Genomic DNA, 18466 nt, shown 5'->3' with positions numbered 1-18466 from the left:
ATGATGGAGTGACTTCCACAGGCAATAAATCTTGCTGGCTTTTTCTCCCAGCTGGCTGTGCACTGTGTGTGTGTGTGTGTGTGTGTGTGTGTGTGTGTGTGTGCGTGTCCATTAACCCTTAAAAGTCATGGTTGTCACAAGGAATCTCAAAACCATGCAGTCAGTTTGTATTAACTGAAACAAACATATATATTCCAGGACTCTAGACTTTTGATTAATACCACATCTGCCTGAAGTGTTCCTTCCTTGCACACCAGGATGAATGGATGGATGGATGGATGGATGGATGGATGGATGGATGAACGGACAGATGATCAGTCTACATACTACTACCCTATTTCAGTGTATTGAGTTAAGCAACATCTGCCTTAAATACTCCTACTTTGCTCACCAGGATGAAGCAGAGGGTTGTATGGATGTATGGATGGATGGATGGATGGACGGATTTCTATTGGTATGTCAGTATTTGGCATCAAGGAACATGAAGTGTTCCTTCATTGCTCACCAGGACGAAGCAGATGGATGGATGGACGGATGGATGGATGGATGGATGGATGGATGGATGGATGGATGGATGGACAGACTGATGAATGGATGGATGAATGGATGGATGGATGGAAAACTGATGGATGGATGGATGGAAGGACAAACCTAAGTCTTAATTTTTATCCTAAAAAGCTTAAGTACCCATGAATTTGTCTAACTTGAACCACTTGTACTATTACCAAGTAACATCTAATCATTTGTAGATAATCTATAGAGCAAGACAGACCACAGAATCACAGCACATCATCAGATGCCTAAAGAATAGAGAAACAGCATTAATACTTTAAGTCCTCCAAGTCTTTAGTGTTTCTCATCACAGAAAAAAAATCCCTGTTGAGCTTTACCAGCATCTACTGCACTCTACACTCTATCCTCTCCTCATCCTCCTTCTCCTCTTCGTCCACCAGAAGCTCGGGAAGAAAGATAGCACTTCATTCTGTTTTCTATTTACCTCCTTCCCTCATTCTGTTTGTCTGAGCCTGTGGCGTAAACACAGAATACTGGTTTCCAGCCTATTAGGGGGGGGAACCGATTCCATTCGTTTAAAAGGAATCTGCTTTACTTCTTTCATTCTGTCTCATTTACCTGACTTCTCCTTCTTCTTCTTTTACCTTCAGCTCTCTCTTCTCTCATTGGCTGTTGGGTGTGATTTCCTATTCCAAGCGAAATCCTTCCCCCAGGCTGTCCAGTGAAGAGGTCGGGGAAGGGGGTCTGGGAAAGCTCGCATCATCAGCCGTAAGAAGCGAGGAGGGAGGAAATCATCGGCAGCTTAGCGCGTTCGCTTTTCCTCTTAACCCAGGCTGGATGTTCCAATCCAATCCAGCGCATTGTGCTGTAGGAGTTCTGGGGGGGTGGCTTTGAATCACTTCTATGAGAGCCTGAGCTCACTTTTCATTCAGGTTCGCCTTGCCAAATAAAAGTGGCTTGTGAAGTGTGTCCAATGGAGGCTCGAGGGGGAAAAAAGCCTTATCTAGAAGCCAACGAGAGGATCCAACATGTCTGGAGCACAAAGCACTGGTTAAGAAGACCATATGACAGCTGTAATTCCCTCATGACACGGTGGCTGAAATTCCAGTGAGCCACTCAGAAATGATACTATTCAACATCCTGACGTTCCTGACTAAAGCGTGGTGATGTCTTTTTAGCCGTTTTCCCAACGAATAAAAGGACGCTTTCTGTCACTTTCTTGTACTGACACTCTGAATCTCTCTGCCTTCCTCAGTAATTTATCGCTATCACTTTTAGGGACAATAAGATCAAGTTGATGAAGGTTGAAAAAATAAGAGACCACTTAAAAACAAATTGAAAACAAGTAGAAGATTAATGATTACAGGCCATCAAACCAAGCTGAACTGCTTAAATTTTCGCACCAGGAGTAAAGTCATTCAAAGTTATCCAAAAGGAGTGTGCAAGACTGGTGGAGGAGAATAAGATGCCAAGATGCATAAAAACTGTGATTAAACAACAGGGTTATTCCAGTAACTCAGGGTGCTATCAGCTAAAAGCTCTATCCATGTAGCTTGTTTTAACAGTCCAATATACTCACCTCTGAATAGAAAAAGAGCTAGCGCTGTGGTAAGCGGCTAATGCTAATGCTGCTGCACCCAGCCTTAGTGCTGGAGAAACTTCACTGAAAACTCACCCTTATAACTCTGTACTTCAGTGGAGATGGATGATCACAAGCCATCAAACCAAGCTGAACTGCACCAGGTGTAAAGGCATGAAGTTATCGAAAAGCAGTGTGCAAGACTGGTGGAGGAGGAGAACATGAAGCCGAGATGCATGATTACAAACTGTGATTAAAAACCAGGGTTATTCCACCAAATATTGATTTCTGAACTCTTACACCTTGAATATGAATATGAACTTGTTTGCCTTGCATTATTTGAAGTCTGAAAGCTCGGCATCTTTTTTTATTTGTTTGTTAATTCAGTCATATCTTAATTTGTTCTGCAAATAAATGCTCAAAAAAAATTTGGGGGGGAATTTGAGAGTTAAGAAAATAGCAAAATCAGAGAAACTGATTCATTCAGAAACTGAAGTGGTCTCTTAATTATTTCTAGAGCTGTATATTTATATATATAGTTGTCAGTGACAATGCCTCATTTGCAACCTCTAACATAATCTACGTTGGTCTTTTGGGAAAAGGGGGGCATTCACTATTGGATAATGGAGCTAACAGGTCACACAGGTTTCCATGGGAACACTTATAGACGTGTGGGTGGCACAGGCACCGAGAGCCTCGCAACCAACCAGCACTGAGACACCTAATGCCTAACGCACCGCAAAAAGCCACAAGAAAACACACAACGTCTCGCTCTGGACCCGCGGCGCTGCTGAAATTAGATGACGCGGTAAATGCCATTTGGCGCACTGGCACATCTGCACAGCTATAAATGCCAGGAAAGAAAGGCCAGCAAACAATTCCAGTGCCAAATACAGTAAATATTTACCGTCACCTTAAAAAAAACCCTGCCTCGGTGACACCACAGCTGCCAAACAGCTGGCCAATAAAACCCAACGTTGGCAATCGAACCAGCGACACACAGATTTAACTCATGGCCTCACAAACATACACTCAGCTTCACTCAGTGTTCAGCTGCCTTTAAGACTTAAAACCAAGAGGAATATTGCACTAAAAATATATATTTATCCTGGAGCTGGAGCTGTGAAGCTAATGAAGCTAACAAGCATTGTATTATATGAGGGCCTGAGTCATCAAAACATGTCTTTAAATGCAAATAAACTCTAAGATAAATAAAGTAAATGATTTTCTATAGGATAAAAAAAAACCCTAACTCTAATCTGAACCCTAAAAATTACAACTTTTTGGGTTTAGATTTATGTTTTAGACTAAGGTTTGTATTATGGTTGGGTTTTAAGGTTGATTAATGGTTGTGGTGTAAGCTAAACGTGTATGTAGCCATTGTATGATTCATTTCCTGCTCCCTGATTGGCCCAAGAAATGTTTTTGAGCCAAAATCCTGAAGTTAATCTGCCCTGGAGCAGATCAGGACAACAGTATAAACTGGTGTGGCATGTATCTTGTGATTCAGAGCACCAGTCTGAACTTGTAGACGGCTTATTGAGCAACAAGTTCAAGATCATTTTCACAAAGTCTGATGAACCACGCTTCTTAAACGAGTTGGTTTCTATGGTTTAATAGGGTATATATTTCTCTTCCTTGTTAACAAGGCCATACATATGTAAAAGAGAAACAAAATAGCACTAAAATGGTGATAACCAAAAGTTCTAGAGTTCATTGGGCAGCTTACAACTAAAACTAATGGTTTATTAGGATCGAACAACTTGAAACTTTGGACTTTTCTTAGTGCGGTCTGTATAAAAAAGCATGTGTGATATGTGGCTCAAACTACAGAACAAAGCAAAGGACCAAAACGTGGATGGTTTGAGCTTTTGTAAGGTCAATAATAAGAATTTAGGGCAGGCTAATGTCTCTTGTTAAACAATAGAAGAAGAAAAAGAACTGGTGAATAACTGGCGTTGTGCTGAAATCCAACAGTCCAGCAGTATTAGCACTGGCGATTCTGTATCTACTGTAACTGTAGATTAATCTTTATTTCTAAACAGAAATAAAAGGAATCCAATGGGAATCTGTTCTGCAGTGTTCACTCATTCTGCTGCATGATGAGCATGAACTCAAAGTGAGTCAGATTCTGGTAAGGAGGCAGAATTCAGCACAACACCTGAAAAAGCAAGTCACTGACCGAACTGACAACACGCCAGCACATGTCCTCCTACAATCCAATCAATGTCAAGCATATGGAGAAGAATCCCACTTTAGAGTTGATGACGTCAGGATGTAGCAGCAGGATATTCAGTGCATTTATTAAAACTAAGCAAAAAAAAAATGTATAATGACCACTTCAGTTTCTGAATCAGTTTCTCTTAATTTTACTATTTATAGGTTTGTGTTTGAATAAAATTGACATTGTTGTTTGATTCTTTAAACTTTTAACAGCATTTCTCCCAAATTCCAAACAGAAATATTGTCATTTAGAGAATTTATTTGCAAAAAAAATTAGAAATGGCTTGAAAAAATAACAAAAAAGATGCAAAGCTTTCAGACTTCAAATAATTTAAAGAAAAAGGGTTTAGAAATCAATATTTGGTGGAATAACCCTGGTGGTTTTTAATCACAGTTTTTTTCATGCATCTTGGCATCATGTTCTCCTCCACCAGTCTTACACACTGCTTTTGGATAACTGTATGCTGCTTTACTCCTGGTGCAAAAATTCAAGCAGTTCAGTTTGGTGGTTTGATGGCTTGTGATCATCCATCTTCCTCTTAATTATCATATTCCAGAGGTTTTCAATTTGGTAAAATCAAAGAAACTCATCATTTTTGAGTGATCTCTTATATTTCCAGAGCTGTATATACTGTATATATATATATATATATATATATATATATATATATATATATATATATAGAAGGACATGAACCTTGGTTGACCCTTAGTCTCAACCTGATTCGCCCCTTGTTGTTTGCGCTAAATCACTTCAACTAAACCTACAACAACCCGCTTGCTCATGCGTGAAATGACTGGTTGCTTTTCACCTTTTGCTGCATTGCCTATTAATACGTTCTCATATGCTAACAAGCAGGCTAACCTGCCTCCAATTAAGTTGCTCTGCTTCTTCTTTTTTAGCAGCGTTTGCATTTCTGGTGGCAGCATTATTCTTTGAAGATAATGGTGTCTTACATGCTGGAAAGGGAAGGGATCCTCTGGTGTGTGATGAATTGGCACTATGGCTGCAGCAGTTATATATAGAGCACTCCTGGCAAATAGGAGGGCAAGAGAAAAGAGAGGGTGCTATTATACTTTATTCACTCACTCTCTCTCTCTCTCTCTTTCTCTCGTTCTCCTTCTCGATTACACTCACTATCTCTCTCACTTTCCCTCTGCTTCCCTCTCTCTTTCACACACTTTATTACAGCCATGCTGGAGAGAGCAAAACCAAAGAAAAGAAAGATTGACTTCTTTCCTCAAACTGAAACTCTCCTCCTCTAAAATCTCTCCACAGACACAACACCACAGCGAAAAAATGACAAAATGGTCAAAAGAGGAATTTTATAACCAAGTCTTCTTCTCCTCAATTCCATTACACACACTTTACACGTTAATATCTAGGTTATAATACAGCTCTGGAAAAAAAAAAAAACAACAGAAAAGAGACCACTTCACTTCAGTTTCTGAATCAGTTTCTCTAATTTTGCTATTTATAGGTTTATGTTTGAGTAAAATGAACATTGCTGTTTTATTCTATAAACTACAGACAACATTTCTCCCAAATTCCAAATAAAAATATTGTCATTTAGAGCATTTATTTGCAAAAAAAGGAGAGAAATGGCTTGAAAAAAGAACAAAAAAAGATGCAGAGCTTTCAGACCTTAAATAATAAAGAATAAGTTCAGAGTTTCCATGCATCTTGGCATCATGTTCTCCTCCACCAGTCTTACACACTGCTTTTGGCTAACCTTATGCTGCTTTACTCCTGGTGCAAAAATTCAAGAAGTACAGTTTGGTTTGATGGATTGTGATCATCCATCTTCCTCTTGAGGTTTTCAATTGTGTAAAATCAAAGAAACTCATAATTTTTAAGTGGTTTAAATGTTTTTTTCCCTAATTAGACAGCAGATCTAAATCCATAGTGCCAATCTAAAGCAGGAGAGATGTCTACCAGACCAAAGACAGAGAGAAAAGGAGACCCACGCCCGGCGACAGAGGCCTTTCTATTCATTCTATGCATCAAAAACAAAACTAATTTATTACTCGTCACGCGCGGCTTAGCACAGGCAAACATAAAGCCCGCCTCGCTCGGATGTTTGTTTCAATGTGATTTTCTTGCCCTTAACAAAGTGAGGGTCCGCGAAAAGCCGAGCGACGCGCCGCCGTGCTGATATAAGCACACGACAAATCTGCATGCATCATTAGTCCGTGGTACACAAAAGCAAGAAGACTCACGGAGTAATTCAAGCGCTCATAAGATGCATTTTGAACTACTCTAATCTCATCTACTGTGCATTACCGTAGTGCTGGAGAGGCACTAACCCATTACTCTCCTCAAGAGCTCTGCAATCATAACTGCATATCATTATCTGTGAAAGAAACCTTATACAAAGAAAGTCCATGCACGGCTCTTTAAACTCCATGCTTCCAGGCCAGTTCAGACTACAGTTCCTATCATAGCTGCATCACTCACATTGTGAATGTGACATGCAGCATAATATGTAGTAATATTAATATTGAATATTAATATGCACATTGAATTCTGCGTGATTTGATCAGCCGTGGTTTCATATTTTTTGGATACAATCCGGGTTAGCACCCGAACATCCCTTTCAGACAGCTTCCTCTTACAGCGTCCACAGTTAATCCTGTTGGATGTGGTTGGTCCTTCTTGGTGGTTTGCTGACATTATCCTGGATACCGTGGCTCTTGATGCATCACAAAGACTTGCTGTCTTGGTCACAGATGCTCCAGCAAGACGTGCAGCAACAATTTGTCCTCTTTTGAACTCTGGTATTTCACCCATAATGTTGTGTGTATTGCAATATTTAGAGCAAAACTGTGCTCTTACCCTGCTAATTGAACCTTCACACTCTGCTCTTACTGGTGCAATGTGCAATTAATGAAGATTGAACACCAGGCTGCTCCAATTTAGCCATGAAACCTCCCACACTAAAATGATGACAGGTGTTTCAGTGTTATTGTCCAACCCCTGTATTTGGCAGCAATAAAACGCAGTTAGAACAGCGATGAAGTTTAGGAATAAGTCTACACTAATGGTCATGTTGGCCTGAAAATATTTGGTGCGATCAGGAAAATACAGGTGCTCCACTGACTGATTATAACCCTGACAACTGTCAACAGTCAGCCGTCCAATCCTACCCCTTAAATGAGCTGCTGGCGCATCCTCAGAGCATGAACGAGCAGGTCTGGAACAGGACTGGTGACTTCTTGTGCTTATTTTGAGTTCAAATTACTTATAATAAGGTGAAAACGCGGAATAAAATCATTATTTCTAACATAAATAAAGCAATCTTACACTTACACAATAATGCTAAGGATTATTTTTTTGCAGTGCACACACCACAAACACCTCCACACACAACCTGTACATAACATACATCGGTTATCTACGCACACACGAGCACACATAGCACACGTATACACATTCATGAACACAGCAGGAGTCCATTCTGATACGGTAATGCTGCATGTAGACATGACTGCCATATGTAATTAAATTACACCCATGCAGATACTCACACCTCACTGGCGCAGAGCCTACTGTGAGGTAAGTGGTAAACAAGTGCATGAATTGGATTTCTAAACTGTTCATAAACTGTTTACTCATATTTCAGATGAGGAAATGTTCAATAAAAAGGGAAGTGATGATTGAGTGCTCAATATACAGTAAAATACAGCTCCTGAAAACTTCAGTTTCTGAATCAGTTTCTCTGATTTTGCTATTTATAGGTTTATGTTTGAGTAAAATTAACATTGTTGTTTTATTCTATAAACTACAGATAACATTTCTCCCAAATTCCAAATAAATATATTGTCATTTAGAGCATTTTATGCAGAAAATGAGAAATGGCTGAAATAACAAAAAAAGATTCAGAGCTTTCAGACCTTTCAGACTTATTCATAATTATAAAGTTTTAAAAGTTCATGCATCTTGGCATCATGTTCACCTCCACCAGTCTTACACACTGATTTTGGGTAACTTTATGCTGCTTTACTCCTGGTGCAAAAATTCAAGCAGTTCAGCTCGGTTTGGTTTGATGGCTTGTGATCATTCATCTTCCTCTTGATTATATTTTAGAGGTTTTTTAATTTGGTAAAATCAAAGAAGAAACTGTTCATTTTTAAGTGACACTCTTGTTCTGTTGTAGTAACATAACCATAGCAGCTGGGCCTGAAACAGTACAATAGTTTTACTTGACAGACTGAACACACACACACACACATGCAGTACCAGCTCGGTCATAGAAGGGGACAATCTAGAGGAGTCTCATTAAAAGCGAGATTACAAAAAATTGATTTTTCTTCCTCGCATAATCCTGTCAGCCCGCGTGCATGGCAGCGCCGTTAAGCCTGAGCCACACGCCTCGAGCCGGAGCTCAGATCAACCTCATCACCATCACTTCTCAATTATATCTCAGACTTGCTTACTCATCAAGCAGCAGCTTGATCTCACTGAGGAAGACCTCCTCAACGCACACACACAGACACACACAGACACACACGTGCACAGATAGAAGACGCATTCAGATAAAACCGGCTCATCACCATCATTATTATTATCACCACCCCTGCAGGGGTGAACAGCCATTAAACGTGGAATAAAAAACAGAAGAGCAGTCAGTGCACGCCCCTATTGGACAGCTGGGAAATAAAGAAGCGGTTTCATTGGATGGAAGAGCGTTGGATTGGCCTGTGAGGACAAAGGGGGCAGAGCTTCACAGGCTGCTCAAACAGAGGAGCCCATTCACCAGCTCTGAAGCTCCACATTCAGACCCATGCAGCACATGGGGACTGGTCTGCACACACATATGTGTGCATGTTGGTTTTTAATGCAATATGAGGACCTTGAGTTATATATACTACGTACATATATGTAATAATATTATCTATCTATGTTAATATATTCTATGTTTAATGCAATGCAATTTGGAAAGAGTAAGTCACTACTTGCAATTTTTATTTGTTCTAAATTAAAAATCAAACACATGCACACAAAATAGCACAAAATTCATCCCTGTAATCAAACAGTATCAAATATTCAACTCTTCAAGACAATGCTTTATGAATACAAACCCAAGTCATCTCAATATATCATCATTTTTAAAACTAAAACATTAAAAATGTCAATTTTTAAACTATTGCTTTTTAAACTAAAGGAGTGTCTCCAGCCTCTCAGAGCTCGAAGTGGTCATCACACACTCTGCAGCCTATCATCATACACCGGCCTGGATACACACTGAACTGAACTGATCTGATCAGGCTGCAGTTTTATCAGGGCATGCTGCTGCTTCTGCTGCTGGATGATGTTTCTCCTTGAAACGTGGTTCACTAGTGTTCTGCACACTTGGACATGCTTAGAAACGCTTATGCATGGAGTGAACAGCATGCCCACTTCCCTTTATCATTCTTTCTCTCTCTTTCCCTCTCTCATTCACTCTCTTTCTTTATCTCTATGTCTGTCTCTGTCTCTCTCACACACACACACACACACACACACACACACACACACACACATATACACATTCAGAGGAACCGGCAGTGATCCAGTTGTTCTACCATCCATGGCTGGTCTGCCACATTGAGTCAGCTTAGTGCTTATTTTAGAGCTCACACCAACACACACACACTCCAGCTAACGACAAACTAAGGACCTTATTACTCACTGCAACTTCCTTCACCTGTCTTATTCACTTGTTCTGCCATAAAGCAATAAACATCTCCAACAAACAACCAGCATATATGCATACAGTGAAGATGCACACATCTGTATATAGAGGATATAGAAGGTCTCCAGTAAGCTTCAATAAGCACTGAAGAGCATCTTTACTCTGTTTACTGAAGACTATTACTGAACTCCAGCATCACCAGCTGTTCAACTCAACTATTTAAAACCCTCTACTCACACAGAGTTTCACACCAACACACACAACAAACACACTAGTTAAGGACAAACTAAGGACCTTATTACTCACTGCAATTTCCTTCACCTTTCTTGTTCACTGCAGCCATAAAGCAATAAACATATCCAACAAACAACCATCATATATGCATAGAGTGAAGATCGAAGACTGAAGATCTCCAGTAATCTCCAATAATGACTGTATAGCATCTTTACTCTGTTTACTGAAGATTATTACTGAACTCCAGCATCACCAGCTGTTCAACTCAGCTATTTAAAACCCTCTACTCACACAGAGTTACACACCAACACACAACACACACACACACACACACACACACACACACACTAGTTAAGGGCAAACTGAGGACCTTATTACTCACTGCAACTTACTTCACCTGTCTTGTTCACTGCAGCCATATAGCAATAAACATCTCCAACAAACAACCAGCATATATGCATACAATAAAGATGCACACATCTGTATATATGAAAATCTCCAGTAATCTCCAATAACGACTGTATAGCATCTTTTTTTACCTCTGTTTACTGAAGATTATTACTCAACTCCAGCATCACCAGCTGTTCAACTCAGCTATTTAAAACCCTCCACTCACACAGAGTATCACACCAACACACACACTAGCTAAGGACAAACTGAGGACCTTACTGCTCACTGCATCTTCCTTTATCTGTCTTATTCACTTGTTCAGCCATAAAGCAATAAACATCTCCAACAAACAACCCTCATATATTGAAAATCTCCAATAAGCTCCAATAAGCACTGAAGAGCATCCTCTACTCACATACAAAACAAAAAATACAAAAAAGTTTTCAAGAATTCATCCAGCTATTCAACCAGCATGTCTTAGACTCTACATACAGCCAAGAATTTCAAAGCCTTTCCACTAATGGAAGCCACAAAACGGGCAATGCAGAGTAACACATCTCTATAAATCTCTGTTACTATACAGCACATGAGTCAGTAACCTTTATAGAGCCTCGCCAGTCAGTAAAGACGACCCGGAGAGCGTGGCTTCACATCTCACACATCACACAGACAAGCGGTCTCATAGATCAGGAGTCGAATCAGGTTCCCACACAACTGCAGGTTTAACTGCAGGGTTGACTGAATGAAGTGGGTTATTAAAGCACATCAGCGTCCAGAGAAGAAGAGAAAGGAAGAATGTCAAGCAAGGAAATGAAAGGACTGAAGCTACACTCAAGCTGCACTGTAGAAGCTACTCAGCAGTCAGGGCTGAGGGAGGGCATGACCGTTCAAGGGAGGCTCGAGGGACATCCACAGCAGTGCAGCTGAGCACTGGATACATACATACGTACGTACATACGGCTTCAAGCAAGCAATCAACCCATGCTCCATCCCCATCCCCAGCCCTTTTCCATTCACTACAGCTGCATGCATCCACTACAGGACATGAGGAAGCAGGTGCAGCAATGCAGCATCCAACACCTTAGTTTACATATGCTTAAAAAAATGATCTCTTAACTCTCTTAAAGGTACCGAAGACATAAAAAAAAAAGACTTTTAGAAAAGACTATATGACTGTTCATGAAGATGCCCTTTAAAAGAATCTAATGCTGCCTGCCAACTTCTTCACAGCTAGGGCAGTGCCTCTCGTGTACCAGTAGCAAAGAATTGCATTTAATTCTGAGAAAGATGAAAAGGAAATTGAGGAAGTCCTGCATATGATGACTGTAGGAACAGGACTGCATCTTGGAAGAACTGGTTCTCAGGAGGAGACTGATGGTCTCCTGCACCATTAACTATAGGCGATAACACACACCCAGCAGTGCGGAGGTGAGCTATGCAGAACTAATGTTACCTATGCTATCTATGATGCTCTTCCCCAAGGTTCCTCAAGGTTCCTTAAGGTTCCTTAAGGTTGGTTCCCAAAGGTTCCTAATGCTTCCTCACCGCACCTTAGCCTCCACCTATATGAACATTTCAGAATCATCAGCTGTGCCCAACTTTCTACTGCAGTGGCCACACAGCTCTACCGCTGCTGCAGTAAATGATGAAGACTCGTGGCTGGGCACGAGCCTAACCACCCGGTAAGGAGGATGTAAAACTGTTTCTAGGGCTGTAAAAGCACCAGAAGCGGTGCGCGAGGAGCAGGGTAAGGTGGGAGTAGGCAGGTAGGAAGGAAGGAAGGTGAGGAGGGTGCAAATAAGGCTAATACAGGCAAGTATTAGCAAGTTCAGCACGCGCCTGTGAGGAACTGCTCTGACGCTGTTCAGTCAATGCTTTTCCTCGCGAGTCCAATTTTAGCTCCAGACTGGGGGGCGCGAGGCACCGGCGAGCACGGTTCCGATGGGCGCGGATGGTGCAGAGCTCTCACACACACACATTTAAACACACACACACACACACTATCTCTATCTCACACCTTCGCACACTGTCACACATATACACACACACGCGCAAGCAAGCGAGCGGGCTGGCGCGCGCGCGCTCTTACCTGTGCTGCGGCTCTCTCTCTCGCTCCCTCCTCGGCTCTCGCGCTCGCTCGCGGCGTGCCTCGTAAGTTCCCGGGTAGTAAAAACGGAAAAATGCAAGAAACGGCGCGCTGTCAATCCGCACAAACCCGAGCACGAGCCACAGCGCGAGGATTCACTCCGGATCCCCCTGTGCACGAGGAAGATGAGGCGGGTGAAGAAGAGCAGAAGAGGACGCGTCAGTAGATAAATATCCCAACAGCAGCAGCAGCAGCAGCAGTAAAAGCCAGTCTAAGCTGAAGAAGGCGGCGGTCTCGCGCTTGCTCCCATCCGCACACACACGCGCACATACACGTACAGACACGCGCGCTAGCACGCACTTCACCGTATAGCTCTAGCGCGAGGAGACTCGGACTACGCGCGCTCTCTCTCTCTCTCTCTCTCTCTCTCTCTCTCTCTCTCTCTCTCGCTCACTCACTCACTCTCTCTCTCTCACTCCCTCTCTCTCTCTCTCTCTCTGCGGATCTGAGACGGAGGGAGGGAAGGAGGGAGAAGGGGAGGAGGAGTGTGCGCGAGCGCGCGCGCGTGTGTGTGTGTGTGTAAGTAAGTAAGAGAGAAAGAGAGTTGCTTTCCAGTTTAATTTTCAGTAAAACATCGTGTGTGTATAATATAATTATGCATATACATGATATATATGCATTTAAAAAAAAAACGTACCAGTTTCTTTATTTTAATCGCTGTCGTGTTTATTAACTACAGTTTTCACTTATTTTGTATATTTGTTGCTTTTATTGTATTATTATTTGTAATTTGTTGGAATATTGATGCACTTACACTCATACACTCTTACCAATAAAGCTACTAAATATCTCGAATTGTAAGAGAGAAAGAGGGAAATGGGAAGAAGAAGAAGAAGAAGAAGAAGAAGAAGAAGAAGAAGAAGAAGAAGAAGAAGAAGAAGAAGAAAAAGAATGAGAAGATAGATAGATAGATAGATAGATAGATAGATAGATAGATAGATAGATAGATAGATAGATAGATAGATAGATAGATAGATAGATAGATAGATAAGGAGAGAAAAACTGACAGAGAGAAAAACATGCAGAGGGAGGCATAGATAGTGTGTGAGAGAGAGAGAGAGAGAGAGGGTGATGAGGTAGATAAAGGGAAAAAGAATAATAGATATATAATAGGCAATGAAAGAGGAATATGGTAATAAAAGGAAAAAGAAAGAAAGAAAGAAAGAAAGAAAGAAAGAAAGAAAGAAAGAAAGAAAGAAAGAAAGGTGGGAGGAAGGGGTCAGTGACAGACAGACAGACAGACAGATAGATAGATAGATAGATAGATAGATAGATAGATAGATAGATAGATAGATAGATAGATAGATAGATAGATGTGTGGGACAGTGGGGAGGCACTTGGGGGGTGTAGAGTGATTATGTGGTGTGTGTGTGTGTGTGTGTGTGTGTGTGTGTGTGTGTGTGTGTGTGTGTTGTAGAAGGACACGGACGGTAAAAAGATGAAGGGATTTGAATATCTAATCTCCACATCATTTGGAAAGGGAGATTAGGATGTAAACAGTAATGAAGACGCTGCGCTGTGTGTTCGGAGATTAGCCTTCACACCCTCCTTCATCAGGATACAGATTATTCCAGATTAACTACAATCAAACAAACAAAGTATCGATGAATAAAAGAAGAAAACATTAGAGAACATGTTCTATAAAGATGCGGAATTCCTTGTGTGCCGGTTTTAAAGACGTATTTGAGTAGTTTACGAGTTTATGATTTACTAAAAAAAGAACAATATCAAATATGTATGCATGTATATTTACTACAGTCTTCTATAAATAGAAAAAATAAAATTAATTAATTATAGAAATAGAAAAAATAAGGCTGTTCAATCTACCTAAAAAAATCGGACAATTGGCCTATAGGCGTCTAAGAGTTATCACATTATTACAGAATTATTACCGTAAATATAAAAAAATGTATTTGCACGTATGTTTTTTTTATTATTATTATTATTTATTTAACACTAAGAGTGATGATTTGCACTGGAATATATTTAATATATGTGCACTGTTCATGCAATTTTTCTTACCAAACAGAGCACAAAACAGTGCAAATCGTTGCTATCAAGTAAAAAAAAAACACAACGTATCTCCATTTTTGTTTGATTTTAAGTTATTATAATTAATTAATACATAATAAGTTTTTGTATCCCAATGTATATATATGTACACCCGTAAAGTTACTGTTTTGGAGATACATGCTTTTGGTATTAGGTATTGGACAGCAACGAAATGAAAGTGCATTCAAATGGTGCTTCAGGGAAGGGTTAAAAGCAGGGAAACCCATGCACAAACAATATAATACAAATATATACATATATTTTTAACTAAAGGTACTAAATACACATATCTATGTTTTTTTATAAGAGTTTAAGATCAGGTGTTTTATTCACAGATTATAAGAAAACAATTGACCCACAGTCAATTTTACTGGTTTCAGTATCTTTTTATACCTTTTATTTTATTTAGTTTATTTTTATATCTTTTTTTAAAGTACAGTAAACCCTCTGCTAGCATCACTTCACCTCCACATGATCTCCTCTCCTCTCTGTGATGTTCCTCAGCCACGGGTCGCGCGCTCCGTGAATGACAAGTTCCCCAAAACACTGCATTGCAGCGCCGCTTGCAGGTCCAGCAGGAATTACAGCTCATTTCCTCTGTTAGAAAGAGAGATGCAGTAATACAGCCAGAGGCAGATCATCATGTTTAAACCTGTTAATAACAAACAAACAAACAAACTAAGCTTTATTTTCATGCAAAGCCAAGTTAGTTCATAAATAAGCCCAATTCCCAATACTGGCTACTAAATACTGAAATCCCAATTACATCATTTCACAAAACCAGGGTCTCTGTTTCTCTGATAAACAGTAATAAAAGCACTCCCCTGTAATTCTAACAGAACTAGCATCAGCTTGTATGTTAAACTACTGCTCTTAAATTCTGTTTCTTTGATGAACTAATATATTTAAAAGTCTCCCAGAGTTCTCCAACCAAACAAGGGTTCTTTAGTAATAGGCAATGGTTTAATGCAACAGCTATCTGGATGCTTAAATGCATATTTTTTTGTCCTAAAAGGCCAAAAACATTCAGTAAAATGTCATTATATAGCCTAGCCCTGATAAAATGTAATGCTTTATTAATATTGATGCAATTACAGCCATACCAATAAAGCTACTTCAAATCTTGAATCTAAAAAATTTGAGAGAGACATAGGTAGACTCTTAAATTCTTCACCATAGAAAATTGACCATATTTATTTAAATAAATATATAATGATATATAATTTATATAATTTAATTTAATTAAATATAATTTATATTTTATATAAATAAATATGTTTACCATATTGTTCCCGAACATATAGCTCTTAAATTCGTTGCCATAAAAATATTTTACCATATTTATTTAAATAAATATTTTTACCATATTTTTCCTAAACATCTTGCCCTTAAATCCTTTGCTATAAAAATATTTTACCATATTTATTTAAATAAATATTTTGGCCATATTTTTCATAAACATATAGCTCTTAAATTCTTTACCATAAAATATTTTACCATATTTATTCAAATAAACATTTTTTACCACATTTTTCATAAACATATAGCTCTTAAATCCTTTACCATAATGTTTTTTATCAAATTTATTTAAATAATAAATATTTTCACCATCTTTTTCCGAGATATATACCTCTTAAATCATTGCCATAAAAAACATTTTACCATTTTTATTTAAATAAATAATTTTACCATATTTTTCTTAAACATATAGCTCTTAAATCCTTCTTACTCATATTTTATACTTGCTGTTAAAAAAGCAGGAGTGCTTATTTTCTGCTTGAGTCAAAAGACTTGTTTTATGCTTCTCCAGCCTCTGCAGCCTCTCCAGCCTCTTAGTGCATTAAAATGAGTAAAGCGGCATGGCATTTACTAATAGTGTTAGTGAAAATTGCATAGTCTGGCCTACAGTTTTTAGCCTGGCGACAGCCAGACGTTCTAAATAACAGCTCGGGAACTTAGCCTGAAGACAGTGAGAGGAACAGATAGCAGCTGATGAGGCTGAATTCAGAATGTTGTCTACTGGTAAACAAAAGCAGCGCAAAAAGCTCCATGCATTTTCATAGTAGCCCATGGCATTTTGAAGCACAGAGGGTGGCGCTCTGCAGGTCACTACCTGAAAAAATAACAGGGATTTTATGCATTACACTCTTCATGGAGATCAGATGGATAAGTGCACCTTGCACAAGTGTTTCTAGCATATCGATCTGTACTTTGCAATGCAAGTAAAATAAAGGGGGCAACACAATAATAGTCTTATGCATAGAATCTGTTTCTGAATCTGAATGTTTTATTTTATAAACTACATAAAACATTTCTCATGATGCAAAAAAGATGCCAAGCTTTAAGAACTCAAATAATGCAAAGAGAACAATAAAGTTTTAAGAGTTCAGAAATCAATATTTGGTGGAATAATCCTAGTTTTTAATCACAGTTTTCATGCATCTTGGCATCATATTCTCCTCCACCAGTCTTACACACTGCTTTTGGATAACTTTATGCTGCTTTACTCCTGGTGCAGAAATTCAAGCAGTTCAGTTTGGTGGTTTGATGGCTTGTGATCATCCATCTTCCTCTTGATTATATTCCAGAGGATTTCAATTTGGTAAAATCCAAGAAACTCATCATTTTTAAGTGGTCTCTTATTTTTTTTTTTTTTTTTTACAGAGCTGTAATCCAACTGGAACCTGGCTGACAAATCTAGCTGGCATCTGGTTTCAGGTGGTCAAAGTCGATCTTTAATGGTCAGGCTGGTTACAAATATTGTAATCTAATAATTAAAATATATAAAAAGTAAAGTTTTAATTTTATCCTGTCACTTTTTGTACAAAGCTGGCTTTAGCTGACTCCTGCTTTAGCTCAAATTTGAAAAAGGCTAAAAATTAGGAGGGGTAGTTTAAGAGAAGCACTGGGTGATGTATGGGTTTAGGGGTGGGACAGAAAAGAGAGAGAGCTGATTGGCTGAGCTGCAGCAGCAGCAGTGTGCCTCTGTTAGCAGTGAGCTGCAGATGGGTGGACGCCAGTCAGCAGGAAGGGGGCGACGGTATTATTGATTATTGACTGATCTGCATATTGTGATATTTTGTCTGCGTACCAAAGTACACAGAAACATCATCCTCGCCTATAGCACAGTTGAACCTGAGAGGAGCTGCAGAGATAAAAATTAGCACAATAAAAGAGTTTTTTAAGGATTAGGATATGTTTATACACATTTTAAGCAGGACTGGTATGTTCTATTACTTTGAAGGAACACATTTCAGCTATTAATGGAAAAAATACTCGTCTCTTTAAATGGGTAGCTCCTCCCCTAGATCACACCAAACCTTATATATGTAAAAACATTATATAAGAAACATACAAATGCCAGCACTTATTTCCATTAAACAGTGTGTACACATAATTAACATTTATTTTCTGTAGGAGGTTTTCTCTAACCCTCTCCTTCTACAGAGGATAAACTCACCCAGGTAAGTTTCCTAATTTTTTAGGACCCTACAGGTGAGTATGAGCAGAGCTAGATAGAAACAGGTAACTATTAACCCAACTGTCCATGTAGGTAATCTGTCAGGGGTACCATTACATCTGTGTTCATTTTATTTTGGTCACGCTGGTTGATCAGCATGGTCAAGAAGGTCACGCTTGCTGATCGTCTTGCTG

General features: G+C 39.3%; 1 protein-coding gene and 1 long non-coding RNA gene across 2 annotated transcripts in view; both read right to left on the bottom strand.

Annotated features, from left to right (window-relative positions):
* plxna4 (plexin A4) overlaps nucleotides 1-13125 on the bottom strand; it is a 459159-nt gene extending 446034 nt beyond the window's left edge. The window contains exon 1 of the mRNA XM_022671791.2: nucleotides 12704-13125. The gene's annotated coding sequence lies outside the window, so the exon portion shown is untranslated. The remainder of the gene's footprint in view (nucleotides 1-12703) is intronic.
* The window catches only part of LOC125799091 (uncharacterized), a 515567-nt gene that overhangs the window by 470089 nt on the left and 27012 nt on the right, over nucleotides 1-18466 (bottom strand). The window lies entirely within an intron of this gene.

Source organism: Astyanax mexicanus, chromosome 2 (genome assembly GCF_023375975.1).
Source record: "Astyanax mexicanus isolate ESR-SI-001 chromosome 2, AstMex3_surface, whole genome shotgun sequence".
NCBI lineage: Eukaryota > Metazoa > Chordata > Actinopteri > Characiformes > Acestrorhamphidae > Astyanax > Astyanax mexicanus.
The sequence above is the reverse complement of the archived record's forward strand: the minus strand, read 5'-3'. Positions and strand labels throughout refer to the sequence as shown.